The sequence below is a fragment of the Siniperca chuatsi genome, linkage group LG1 (genome assembly GCF_020085105.1).
Source record: "Siniperca chuatsi isolate FFG_IHB_CAS linkage group LG1, ASM2008510v1, whole genome shotgun sequence".
NCBI classification, from domain to species: Eukaryota; Metazoa; Chordata; class Actinopteri; order Centrarchiformes; family Sinipercidae; genus Siniperca; species Siniperca chuatsi.
In genome coordinates this window covers 19,106,074-19,120,493 of record NC_058042.1, presented here as the reverse complement: position 1 = coordinate 19,120,493, position 14,420 = coordinate 19,106,074, and the positions used below count along the sequence as shown (strand labels likewise).

Sequence of the window (14,420 nt, the reverse complement as noted above, 5' to 3'; positions counted from 1 at the left end):
AAAACCAATAAAATGTCCAAATCCTGCCATAAGAGACAGTAGTGTAAACACACTGATCTTTCTACTTTTTTCTAGATGGAGAGATTTTTTCTTTAAGCATGCTTGAGCTCCTCTGGTTCACATGACCTCTTCAGAAAAACTGATAAATCAATGTGAACCCACTTTTAGCCCAGCAGAAATCCCAGGTCAAACAGAGATAACTGGGCTCCAGAATTGAAGACCATCATCAGACACAGGCCATTATTGATTATCATCTTTAAGTAGTAGTGGCTACTTATTTAGATACGTGGACTGTGAAAAGAGATCCAGAACCCTTTAGTCGTTGGAGAAATTGTATAACATTAAAGTAAACAACAGGACCACCAACAGCTTCAATATTGCTGAATTTATCCTCACTGTGTTTATCATACAAGTCTCAACACCACCACAGGAAAACAGGGAATTCATCACAAGGTTGGTAAGTGGTTCTTGAATTGTGGCGTGAGTGAGACTTTGAGGCTTAATTTAACTCTAAAAAAGTGGTTTCACACATAAAAGAATTTGTATGAAGAATGTTAATTCAAATTGGATTAAAGATTCAGTTTTTTGTCTGGCTTCCCGCTGTGCCCCTTTACCATGTATTTTTAGTCTGCATAGCATCATCTTCACTTTTACTCAAAGAAACTCTATAAAAGCCTGTCATTTCTTGAATTTTTTGTGTGTGTGCGTGCGTCTTATATTGCATATTAATTTCTGACTATTAGATTATATTAGAGGAAACAAAAATGGTGCATGGGGAAACTGGGAAATCAAAGCAAGTATACAATACATCAGAGAAAAACCTGCTCAAATAAGACCAGAAGAAATATAAACAGGCACCACTATCAACTTGTGTTAAGTGAAAATGTATCATAACGAAAATAAATGAATTAAACAAATAATAATTCCAACATCAACATTACGTCCAAAACACTGTGAAAATGTATTTATTTCAAAAGAAAAAAGGTAACACTTTCTAAGAAGCCTATGTCTACAATGCATTATAAACATACTTACAATGCATTTTTCTTCACTTTACTTAAAGCAAACAATGACCACTTATAGTGCCTTATAACCAGCTTGTAACGTATTATAACTGCCTATACCTCAGGAATTTCATTACTTTACTTAAAGCACCCAATGACCACTTAGAGTAACCTATAATCACATTATAATGCATTATAAAATGGTCATAATGTATTACAACTATGAGAATTATCCTTGTCAATACCTTGCCAAAACAATGTCTTTGAGTGACCAGCAATTATGAAGTATTATGATAATTGACCGCATAAGTCATTATAAAATGCTTTATAATGTGTTATGGTTATTGTTATAAAACAGAATGAATATTTATGAGTGCTTATAACTATCATTATACATTACTATAAGCACAGTATAACGTATTATAAGTATGTTTATAATGCATTACAATGCATTATAGACGTGGCCGTCATAGAAAGTGTTACAGAAAAGATAAATCAATACATAGAGTATGCAACATATAATGATAAAAAGGCTACAGTATGATAGTAATAGGCAATATGGGAACAACTATTGCACAAAAAACCCTCATAATTACATTAACACCTCTAAACTTCTTTAGTAACATACACGTATTTGTATGGGATATGAAAAATTGTACACTTTCCACATTATGTGTTTCACTTTGTGGATAGAAATTCCTAAATCTGAATATACAGGACAACAAAATATAGGTATTTTTGTATTACTGGAAATCTAGTGTGTGTACAATAATTCCTACAATGGGTAGAAATAAATATGCACCGCAGGTACTCATTGATAAGTACAGCACCATCCTCGCTGGCTGACACTGAGGTGGTTTGAACAAGAAGCACATACAGTCTGGTGGCTGAGAGAGAGCCTGCAGTGTTCACAGTACTAAAGAAAAAATATGATTACATTTTTCACCTTGTTTAAGGATCAATCAGTTTATGCATACAGTTCCGAAAATTGGCCTAATTGTTTTTGTCTAAGATTTCTTTTAAACAATATGGCATCACTGATGTTTTTGACTGCATGAATTTACATTTTTGTTTCATTGCTACATACAGTCCTCAAGCAATTCTTCCGTCATTTGGTTGAAAGAGAGAGCGAGACAGAGTTGACTGATCCAACAAGAAACATCTGCTGCCTGATTGATTCCTCAATCTCAACTGCCCATAGTAACGGCTCAAGCTCGGGCTTTTAAAAGAGCTATTTCACCCTAATACATGGCCCATTACCAAATGGCCATTCGTCACATTAACCCTACCTCTAGAGAGCTGCCAGTGTCTCAGTCAGTACACTGCCACAGTGCTCTCTGTCTCCAGTCAGGACACACTCAGCAGCATGTTCACTTTGCCATGACTGTGTTTACCTCAGGAATACACAAACGCAGCCTGCCGCAGGCTCTATTAACGAAGCAAGAGGAAACCTCTGCTGATACACAGAACATAGACTGATTGACCCTCTCATGTTATATATGCAGATACTGTACTGCATGGACCTTGTCATTTTGCAGGATTTACAGTATTGTAAAACAGTACGTTATTATTTACTGAAAAGCAAGACTTTTAAGCTCTACGTGCAGCTTATGTGGGATGATTTTCTCTCCACTGTCCTTGTGAATAACCATGATCTCTCTAATGAAGATACAACAGTAAAGGTTGGTACTAAATGTTCCAGAGAGGATACAAATGCAACAATCAGTGCACTCTCATAAAAACACAGACTATATTTTAAAAATTCACAAAAATAAACACTTTTGCCAAACCTTTAATTAGCATGTAGCTGTGTGCTTTAGCTGGAATTAAGGAGCTTCAGGCCCTGCTGTGGTGAGCCTGATTACTTAATAATATGGTGATAAACACAACTATCAATCAAAGCCCCTGACAGGACTTACAATTCAGAAGAGATCAGCCAAAATAAGAGCCGCTGACTCTCTCATTGTGGCGGTGTGTATGGGGGTGTGTAACACGATACTCGCGACAGTCAGCAATGAAGTTACTTGCACCAATATAATGATGGAAAGAAATAAAGTGTCACTTTTATTTACAGAGCACAGCTGCAGTAACTACAGCTGTCTCTTGAAAACAACAGTTGTGCAATCTCAAAATCTAAAGTCGCTCAGTGTGGAGGACAACAATGGCACTATTTTTGAAACACTGGTCTTAGCCACAGTAAACACACCTTACAGTACATTGAACATAAAGTCCTCCAAAGTGCAATGCAATACGTGTCGAGTGTGGTTCATACAGCAATGATACCGTAAGATCACTCATTCACATATATCACAAACACATTTTATAATACAATAAGCAAATTCTCATTATAATATTGTATTTTTGAGGCTATAAATTCTACAGTAACCTGTAAGGCACATCAGTTATTGTCAATATAAACTAATGCACAGGCTGTTGTATGATCTGTAAGATGAAGATGCTGAAAATGTTACAACAGTTTAAGGGATGAGTGTAAAGACCTAAGCACCATGTCTACCTCTTTAATAAGATCTCAGTTCAACATCTAACTTGCCTGTTTTATTAAAGTCATTAAAATAAGACATTAAAGACATTACATTTTTGGGAACCCTACAAACTTTTAATGTATTTGGTATTTTTATTAAATCTTTGTCACAAACACATATATCACTCATAAGATATGATGCTTGCTGGCTTGCTTTCATAAAATCCACTTAAATATAATATATATGTAATAATTATAATTATATAATATATAATTATATAAACTTGTTTCTAAACTTAGTGCAACCTGAGATATACCTGTGATAGACACAATGTCAGACAAAATATCAGACAAAATGTTAGATAAAATATCAAACTGGCTTTTAAGTATCAAGAAAGATGATAAAGTGCTACATAATAATTTCTTAGGTAGGTGGTTAGTTAGGGCCTTCAATTGTTTGATTACTTTTTACATTTTTCTTTTGCAGGAAATCATAACCAGAAATTTGAATTGTGGATGAAATTAAAATGATTCAGGTTTTTTTAAAACTTGATATCAATATAGTATATCAATGATAATAAAAGAAAACTCTGAAACTTGGAATATTTTTGTTGAACTCTATATTCCATCAGTGGAATATCCTAAATACATATAATTGCTGTTGGATAAAAACCCTAACTCCAGTATTGGTGATTTTCATTTTTAAATTTAATTGAGCAATCAGATACTCTCCTTGTAGCAGAATAAAAAAAGGTTTCTGAAAATTTTCAAGATGAATTACACAGTGAAATGTGTGGTCATCAAGCTGGAAACTGTTTTTCTTGAAGAAACATGGAATGTGTGGAGATACAGGTTTTCATTCTATGACAGTGGCATGTGTGTTTTACCTGTCTCGGTTAGAAAGAAACTGGATGTGATCGACAATGTGTATCTAATAAGACTTTGTTTTATCCCTTGAAATAATCAGTATGGCAGCGACGCACACACATACTGTGCACCTATCCTTAGTGACTACCTTTTGTTTATGGCCCGTGTTGAGTTGCCTTTTCCTCGTCAACAGTCTACTGCGCTGCTAATGTTGCTGTTTTCTGTTGGTCGAAAGTCTTCGTAGCCGAGATGACGTGAAATAAATTCTGGCTCTGAGAGGTAAATCACTGCAGCGCTGGGGGACTGCAGCTATTCTCTCTCACCTCGCTACTTTTAGCAGACCGTGGCTGATTTCCTTCCTTGCGTGACTCCGGAGTGTAAACACACAGCCAGAGTGACTCATCACTATTTCTCACTTCCATGGTCTGATATAAACACATGAAGGGGTCAGGTGTCATTTTAGGGTGGTGAGTGGGTGGGTGGGGGGCCAGTAAGTCTCCCCATAAGACATCTTCCATTCTCCAAAGAATTCACAGCTTCCTGTGGCCAAAGCCGCACGCCTGCCCACTCCAGTCTGGAGGAAGGAGAAAGAGAAACACATTTAGAAATAGGGAGAGGGAAGGACAGACAATTTGGGTGATAGATTACCTTCTCTGCCATGCTGCTCTTCAGCAAAATGGAAAGAATGTAGTTGTGATGAGCCTGTATCTCTTTTCTCCCCAGACAGGACACGAAAAAGAGTGATGGTTGCAAACAAGATGGAGGGGATAAAGTTGGGCTCAATTGTGTGGCATAACTTAACTTCATTCTGTTTCTTCTAGTGGCAAATTGATTTATAAGTCATGAAACTTTGTTTATATGCGCCTGCCAACTTGTCTTTTGGGCCGATTGGCACTTGGTTAAAATGGGATGTCTAAGAAAGTCCTGATCAGCACTTTGCCCTCTTGAGCCCCGCGTTATTGCAGGGTAGTCGAGGTGGAAGGGAGGGATAGCCACTTCCTTTCAGGCCCCAATCTGAAGAAGGGCCAAATACAGTCCAACATCAATCACTTTGCACTCCACAGCTTTCCCAGTACCATTGTTATAGAGCAGACCAACGGAAAGAGGCCGGTAGCAGGTGGAAATAAAAAGCCCTTTGACAACTATAGGCTAAGATTCCTCCCAAGATCGTCACAACATTTACACAAGTCAAAGGGAGCAACGTCTGGCTGCCAGCACCAATCTGGACACACACACACACACACACAAATATTTAGTCAGCAACATTCTCATATGCACTGATACATAAACACATGCAGCCATAGTCAACCATTACAGGCACGCAAAACCAAAGGCAGAGACACAGTCACCATTTTTTAAATCTGCGTGCACACATGATGCAGCCATGGACATACATGTACACAGAAAAACAGACACAGAGACGGACAGGTGGAGGGACACAAATAAATACTGCAGATGGAAACTTTATTAGTTAGATTTTTATCAGGGATGTAAATGAATATGAATAGGAGCAGATATTGTGAACAGATACAAACAACATGCTACTTTTTGCAGTAATATTTGTTTATTTTTCCATAAAAACATCACACCGCGTCCTCTCAGAGTCATAACTGAGTCAAATGTCACACTCTAGTCTACAACAGCCATGAATCCATTTAACATTCATATAATAAATGTACTCCTTATCACTTCTGATCTTGGCTCATGATCATGAGATTCAGATTTTGTGTTCGGTATTAAGTAATCCAGGTGATTTTTGTCTGTACAGTGCAAACAGGAAGTGTTAGTAGCACAAGCAGCATGACATTCAGAAACAAACAGGCTACATGGTAAAAACACGGAGGTGTAGATAGTTTTAAGTTCGACATTCAGACATTCAGCGAGGGTCATCCTCAATAACTTGTATTTGTGCTGTGCAAGATAACGCTCGACTGATGTTGCACAGGTGTTATTTTTACCTCATGACCGGATATTGAAGCCTGGCACCTTGTGCAACTTGACATTATCCATGCAAACTGGCAATAGCTTCCTCATTTTTTTAAATCAGACACTTCAGACCAACTTTATTTTCATCTGGGCTTCCTCCCATTATATACACAACCTCTAAAAAACAGCTGTTAAAGCTGTTAAAATCTCCTGTTGTATTTCCTCTATCTGTTTTCACCCAAAGCATTATCAGTTACACAGATTTTTATTCAGACTCAGTTTACACTTTTTATTTTTTTGAAGGTGGGGTTCTGATACAAATCATGCTTTATTATTAGATTGTTTCAGGTACTTGGTTAAAACATTTATGTTATTTTGTATACATTGCGAGCAGCTAAACTTAAACATGTACATATGCAGAGTATAAATGTCAGAAGGAAACAGCATACATTTCCAACAACTTTTGGTACATGTCCGGCTCCTTCAGGAATAAATTCAAATTTTGTGACATAAACAGATGCAGATACAGACAGTAGCTTTGCGCCCCACCACTAATTTTAACTCCTTCCTCTTCTTCACCCTTCAACAAGCCCTTCCTTCACAGGTTGCATGATAAAAGCTATCGTATTTTTGCCTGTCTTGTCTTTATTCCAGCCTCTCCCTGTCCTCTCCTTTCTTTCCCTGGCACTGCCCGCTGTGGCCACCACACCTCCCCCACAGCTGTACTCCTCTCCACTCCTCTCTTCACTCGGGATCATAGGCTAAAACCTGGCAGGATCACTGTCACATGATGCCCATGCGTGTGATGCTTCGCTGGGACCCCCCTCCACTCAGGAAATGCTCTCGGCCTTTTCCCACCCTAGTGTTCCGCTGTGGAGAGCCGGGCATTACAACCGAATCCAGTTACCATCCCAAAGCATTCCTGACTGATTCCAACCACTGCCTGGCTCTGGGTTCCCACAGACAATGAGGATATGCTGTAATTTCAAACGGGCTGGAGCAATGGGTATCAAGTTGTGAACTACCAAAGCTGTTTATGGCAGAACAGAGGAGTTTGAGCTCCACAATAGGCAATTACCATGCCCACTCACCCCCCTCCCCTTCATTCAATTTGTGGTTTGTCTGTAGGTGGGTTCGGTTGTGCGCAGATTAAAAATAGCCAACCCATTCCAGACAAAAACTGCGAGAGACATGGAACACACATTGCTCAAATGATATCTCCCATTGTGGTGTACTGTTTGGGAATTCTTAATTGCTTTTTCCGAAGCAGCTTGCCACAGGAAAATCCCCCTTCAGAGTAAAGAAAAAAAGAGTTGGTGGGCTGTGCGTAAACACCATAGATATTATGTAAACGCGCATGTAAACACATACGTATAAACCCATGTCGCCCCATGTGCACCAATCAAACTGCCATCAAGGCTGTATCAAAGGAGCTAACCTGCAGCAGAGCCGGTTGTGGCCTGCATCTGCCCTCCCTCACTCTTTTGTGTTCTCCACTGTGGTTTCTGCTTCAGCTCTTATTATTGATGTCTCTCCCTGCATCAGACAGGCCATGATGGACCGGCCCTGGGAGGTGTGCAGAGCTGCAGGGTGGGGCACCAAACAGGCTCCCACTCACTGTGTGGGACTGAATCCTAGAAAGGCCACAGTAGAGCAGAGAGGAGTGGTGAAGCGGTGTAGGTAGCGTCGAAAGGAACATGTTAATGTGTTTTCACTGGACTTTTCTGGGAATGAAGAACTGGATAGCAATGCACAATTTTTTTTTTTTATCCACACTGATTATTAATATGATGTGCGATAGCTGTAGTTACACTGGAGGTGGTCATAGGAGCAGAAATCATGTCTGCTTTAACACAACATGCATCAAAAATAAAAAATATATAATTATGTTAAATATATATAACTAAAATTTGTATTCAATTTAAAAAACAGGATTTATTTCATTAATATGTTATGAGGGAATTCTAAAATTCAATATTTATCCAAAATGACTTGAAATCAATAATTTGAATTAACTTTGATGACCAAACACCAGGGACAGTAATGGAAATAAGATGACTTGATCATTCTATCCCTGACAAAGTCTGACATGTTGTATTTTTATAAATATCTTAGAAGCTGAATATCCTAAAAATCCCCACACACCCATTTCATTGTAAAACTTGAAAATATTCTGGAACATTGGTAAATAATTTCTAATCAATATTCTAATTTTTTTAATAAACTGTCTAATCTAATTTTGCTGTATAAACTGAGGATGAATAACAAAGACAAACGTCTATAAACCAAGCATATAACAGCCCACACTGAACCCACAATCACTTTTTTTCTCCAAGTAAGTAAAATATGCTCATATTTTCGTTGTTTTAACATTTTTTTCCTTTAAGCTTTGGGTGTTTTGTCCCGTTTTACACAGAAAACAGCTTGCCAACTGGCTGAAATACCAATTTGCTACGAACAGGTATTTAAAATTATGGAACATTTTCCCTGCAAGTGCTAACCACATTCGGACAGTTTGGAATTTGTAAAACCTCTGGACCTGCCAAATCCTCCCCACTGCTGTCCTTCATGTCAAATTATGTGGTACTGCCTGTGATCGCAAAATAAACCAGAAAGAATTTTACATGTGCCTTTATTCTTTTTTTTTTTCATTGTCTGAAAGGCTTGTTTTCTTTTCAACATACAGCTGTCAAAAGGATACAGAACCAAAGCTGCTTTAACATGTGACAAACTAGTGAATACTGAAATAAGAAAATGGCAATCCGACGATGTGAGTGGGCTATCTTTAATTTGACAATATAGCACACCAGGGACCGTTGCGGGAAGGCATGTGAAGTTTTGCTGAGGAGGCCGGGGTTCTCACAATAACGTCTGTACCAGTGATTCACGTATTTTGGCATGATGAGCTCCCTATTTGCAGAGCGTTGGCTGTTTTTAACAAAAAAATAAATACTTTGTGTCGAATGCTCCATGATCCAATATACAAACGGCATAAGACTAACAGATGACCTAAAGCTTAGAGCACTCTGATCATTTTATTATCTCTGCTGTGGAAGATCCTAAATAGGTTTGAGATTGGTTCAAATGACAAATTTCACACTATATATCTAATCCAATATTCACTTAAAGGCAGTGATATTTAAGTTCATGGTGCAAACATAAATTCAAATTTGCCAAAGGTCTGCAATGTCCAAACATCACAGACGACTCTCAATTATCAATTATAGCTGAAGCGTGCTGCTGATAATTGAGTAGCTGTTGCAGCAGGTGTGCAGCGGAGGCAGACAGGTGGGCGTGTGTCTACGTGTAACATGTGACACGTGCAATCTACCAACCAATGAGAAATAACAACAGGAACTCCAGCCAACTATTTAGTTATTACACTAACAATGATACTTTCGAAAAGTACATTTACTGCAATGTATAAAATATAGTGATATGTGTGGTAAATCTAAAGATGTGTAACCCTCCAGTCCACATATTTTCAGGGAGAAAATTATAATGAAAACCCCGATTCTTATCTAACTACCATCATTGTGGCACGTTATCAGCCGCCCTATGTAATCAAGTCCGTTATTAAACTTGATTGAATCTATATCTTAAATTAGAAAGACGCATCCAGGATTATTCTCTTCTTGAATCACGTGTGAGACTTTGAAAATAAATTAAATGCGACGAAAGCTAACAGCACTGAACTAAATGTGTCTGAGATCAGATTAATAAACGCCTTAAAATTCCCATCAGACACCTGCAGCAAGACGCACGGGCTGAAAATATGAGCTGAAATTTCGTTTTACCGCTTTTAAAACTCTATTGAGTCAGACAGCAGGGTCCGTAATGCCCATTTAGCTGTTCTGGGTTCAGTGTCGTGCTCAAGGACACTTCAGCAGGGCGGATGTTTGCAAAATATAGTATGAATGCGTTCCCATAGGCCTGTTTCCATAGCGAGCAAGGGCATCGCTGTGAAATTGTTGTGAAGAGTAGCATTAACACAAACATTTAATGAATCAACTTGTGCCAAGGGACTACTTTCCTTTGCGCCTTCACACACAACAGGGCGCGGAGCAGATATCTCGCCAAGAAAATTAAAAAGTCATCGAGCGCACTTCTGCTGCAGCTGATTACTGGAGAGGGTGGTGCCCATCAAATACACTTCAAATCCATGTAGAGACCCAGTGCGCAATCAGCGGTCTGCTAGCAATCCCGTCCTTTCTCGTTCATATAAACACCACTTAAACGAAAATATACACGGCCACCTACAGCGCAGCGAAAGTGATGAGGGGGTGCCCACCTTGACATTACACTGTTTTCAATTAAAGCGACAATGCTGAGTGAACTACGGGCGACACTGCAGAGACAAAGAGCCAGAAAACCAATTAGGGTGCATCTTAAAATCATTTGTTTGACAAAAAAAAAAAAAAAAAAAAAAAACGTCAGTAACGTAAAGACAGTAGAAAGTCTTGTTTGCACTTAAAATGTCCAATCAAAATAATTTCATATAATGTATATAATAGTTTCAAATATATAATATATAACAGTTTCATAACAGAAAATGTAATTTAGACGATGTAGGAAATTTTAAATAATAAAAGAGTAAAATAAAATACAAAATTTGTTTATTTCAGAGTTCCTGTAATGTAAAGACGAGATAAACCAGCAGCCACTTGCAAGTGTGCATCTAAGTGTTACATTATTTGCATGGTGCTATCAAACACCAAATCATTTGCAGGCCCTCTGACTAATATGTAGACCATTTGTAATTTGTAAAATCCGCTATGTTGTAATGTATTTCAGCTTTTCAACCTTCATGGGATTTGTAAAAGGTATGTATATATTCATTTATTGGAAATAATATTAATGAAAAAACATGTAACTTTTTTTTCTCTCCAAGTTAGGTCTACATCAAACAAACGACATCAAACGCGTGCAGTTTAAACCAGATAAACGTTTAATTTAGGAAAGTTGTTTGCCCTACTATAACTGACTATCACTATGCGATTTCCATGTATAAGTATTGCTTCAAAACCTGATTCAAGTTCAAGGAGGATGAATTTACGGTCATCAGTTGATCTATCACTCTGTCGCACTGTCCTCCAAACAAAGTCCCTGCAGCCTCTCGGTGACCCTCTGCGGCCCTCTTCCACCACCGAGGAGAGAAACTGCTTTATTTCTCAAAGATGATCGTTTGTAAAGAAAATGTAATCTATAAGTTAAACACTTAAACATTCTCTAAGTGACTTTGGATCGGGCCTCATCTCCCCAACGGTTTCATCTGTTCCTGTGAGGCCAAATCACATTATATTGCTGACCGCTGCAGTTGTTGGATCTATAACCCGCCACGTGTATTTACCTAATTGGTATGAATAAGCAATAATTTTGAAGTTAACCATGTCGTGACTTGCTCAGATGATGTCGCACAGTATACCCTTGTAGTATCTGGGAGAACACAGCCTGTAATATCAAGATTTGAATGTGCAATGGTGAAACCAAGCCTCAAATAAGCGTCACAAGACAAAACTGAACGTACTGTAAATATCAAAATATTCTGTCAGACAATAATGTTCAGGTTGTACGAGAAAAGGGCCCCAAAATATCTTTTTGGCCTGTTGGTGTAGTGTGCAATTGTACACGAGTTTAGGTTGGCTGAAAGAATAATGTAACCAATAAGAAACCATTCATATGTAGGCCCACATTTCTGCAGAGCCTTGCAACAACGGGATTTTGAGGGGTCCAACATTGGTTTCAGCGCACTAAATAACGGTGAGACGGTCCGGAAAGCCTGTCAGGACTGTGCACTCTGCGGTGTACCTCCACCTAAGTGGCCGAGCATTCCTGAGGATGCAGTGCTGTCAAATATTTCATGATGGGACGTCATGGAAAAGTGCATGACTTCGTCTGCAATGGAGTAACAGGGAAGCTCTGACTTCGGGACTCAAGTCTCAGTAATGACGAACATAATCTGCCACTGACGCTGTTACAGCAACTATTTCCTCTGAACGACTAAAATATTCCTAAATTCTGGATTAAAAACAAAGATTTTTGATGATGCAAGTACATTATGATATTATAAGGATACTTATTATTTCCTATTGATTACTGTATTATCACCATTGAACATTAAACTTCAATAGTATCTTAGGTGATAAAAAATGAATGATTTTGGAGCTTTTTACTGGTGAAAGAAGAATGCAGTGGGGAGTAGCGCATCAGCATCCAACACTGATGGTTTGCATAAACATTTAATCACGGACACTGGTTTTGGATGGACATGCAAGTTTCAAAATATATATAGGCCTATATATAACAAAGAAAGACTAACATGACATGGGGCGAATGAGCGTGTGAGAAAAAAAGGCCCTAATGGAATGAAGTCATCAGCGGTAATTAAATGCAGTGGGCAGAGAGAGGACGGGAGCGCGCCTACCCCTGGTGAACGCGCTGGGTGGTCCGCTACGGTGATAAATGTGTGGCCCTCACTCCAGGCGAGTGGCCGAGCAGGCACCGGTTAAAACAATACTTACATTCATTTATCCATGGGTTTAAAACTCCTCTGAAACAGCAAAAACTAACAGTGGCACGTCTGTCACCTTTGGATTGACAATGAAAATTTGACAATAGATTGTTTTCTCAGTTTCCCTTGGGCAAACCGCCTGAAACAAAAAAAGGCAGCGGCTAGTGTTTTGGGACTGGACAGTTCCGGTAAACATCAATAAACCATTTGATATTCCACTATTACATTGGAATTTTATTTAAATATGTTTCCTCAAATTGAACTAATAAACATACCGCCACATTATTTTACGTTAAAAAAAATTATAAGTGCTACTGGTGACCTTTACGCACAGGGAACACAGTCTCCAAACATTGTCTGGTTTTGCGCACAGGGCAACAGTTTCACCCACTATATTCTCCGGTGTTATTTTCCATTGTGTCAAAACCAACAGTCATCATAAGCATCCACTAGAAACAGTAACGCTCAACTAACTGAACCCACGGGGAGGCAAAAGGTTGCAGGCTGCAGCAATCGAGATCTCCAGGGAACAATAAGCAACCTACTGTCAACAGTTTTAGGTTATGTACTGATCGCCTTTCAGTAGCTCTCGCTCACAGCTGTATAAAAGGCAGTACAACGAACTAAAAATTAAGCTTTTCGACTTTGGAAACACAAACAGATAAACAAACTGGTCTTCTTCTGAGTGAATTGCAACTCAGTTAAAGCCAAAACATTCCGTAGAGCTTAAGGCATAATTTAGGCTTCGTTTTTCTAATTATCCTATAAGATTTTATGTCACATGAAACAAACCAAGCATCCCAGGTTTTCCATTGTGGCACTAAATTAAAGCGGCCAAAGTTCTGCTGATATTCTGACTGAAAGGTGTTAAATCCACTTTACCTTCATTCCTGGATCATTCGATGGTAAACTGCCTGCAGGATTCGATCTCAAGTCCCCGTCCGAGTTTCTGTGCTCACAGTTCGGCAGAGCTTCCACCTCGCTCCTCCTGCGTCTCTGCGTAAATATTATGACTGCATTACACAAACAATATTCATGTGTAAAAATGTCCAACATCTACACAAGACGCTGCGAACAGACGGGCATATCGTATCAGATTGAGTATTAGCTGATGTAACGTGGCTTTTGCTTGATTTTTTTATTTTAAAAAGGCCAGGGAAAATGTTTACATTTTGCTGTATAAACATCCTGCCCATGTTCCTGTCTATCTTTTACAGAAATCAGGAGGGTGGTTTTGAATATGAGGAGCATGTTTGCTGGTAAATGCTTTTCATGCGCTAAAAATGTTTTATAAAATATTTCACAAGTTTAATAACATGACGAGACATGAGACATGACTGATATTTGCCGTGCTGGTGCATCAACCGTGTGGCCTGAAATGGAGAGATAATATTTGCACTGCAGGTGTATGAATCCACACGTTTTATATCACAATATGCATTGTTAAAAAAAGAATCAAAATAAAATAAAGTCATATTAGAAACAAGGCAATCAAAATCTGGATCTAAAGGCCCTCAGTATAGTATCACTATGTGATCATGTAATATATTGTAAGCTATATGTTGAATGACGTTCTATTCCATAGCATATAGCAGTATATAGGTTATTACACAGCTAGAGATATATTCCC

At 38.5% G+C, this 14,420-nt stretch overlaps 1 long non-coding RNA gene across 1 annotated transcript; it reads right to left on the bottom strand.

The window, feature by feature from the left end:
* Positions 1–942: 942 nt before the first annotated feature.
* On the bottom strand, positions 943–14,015 carry LOC122881630. Its single transcript, XR_006379194.1, has 2 exons — positions 13,673–14,015; positions 943–4,927 (listed from the first exon to the last, which is right to left on the bottom strand). It is a non-coding gene; the product is annotated as an uncharacterized LOC122881630 (long non-coding RNA).
* Positions 14,016–14,420: the final 405 nt, after the last annotated feature.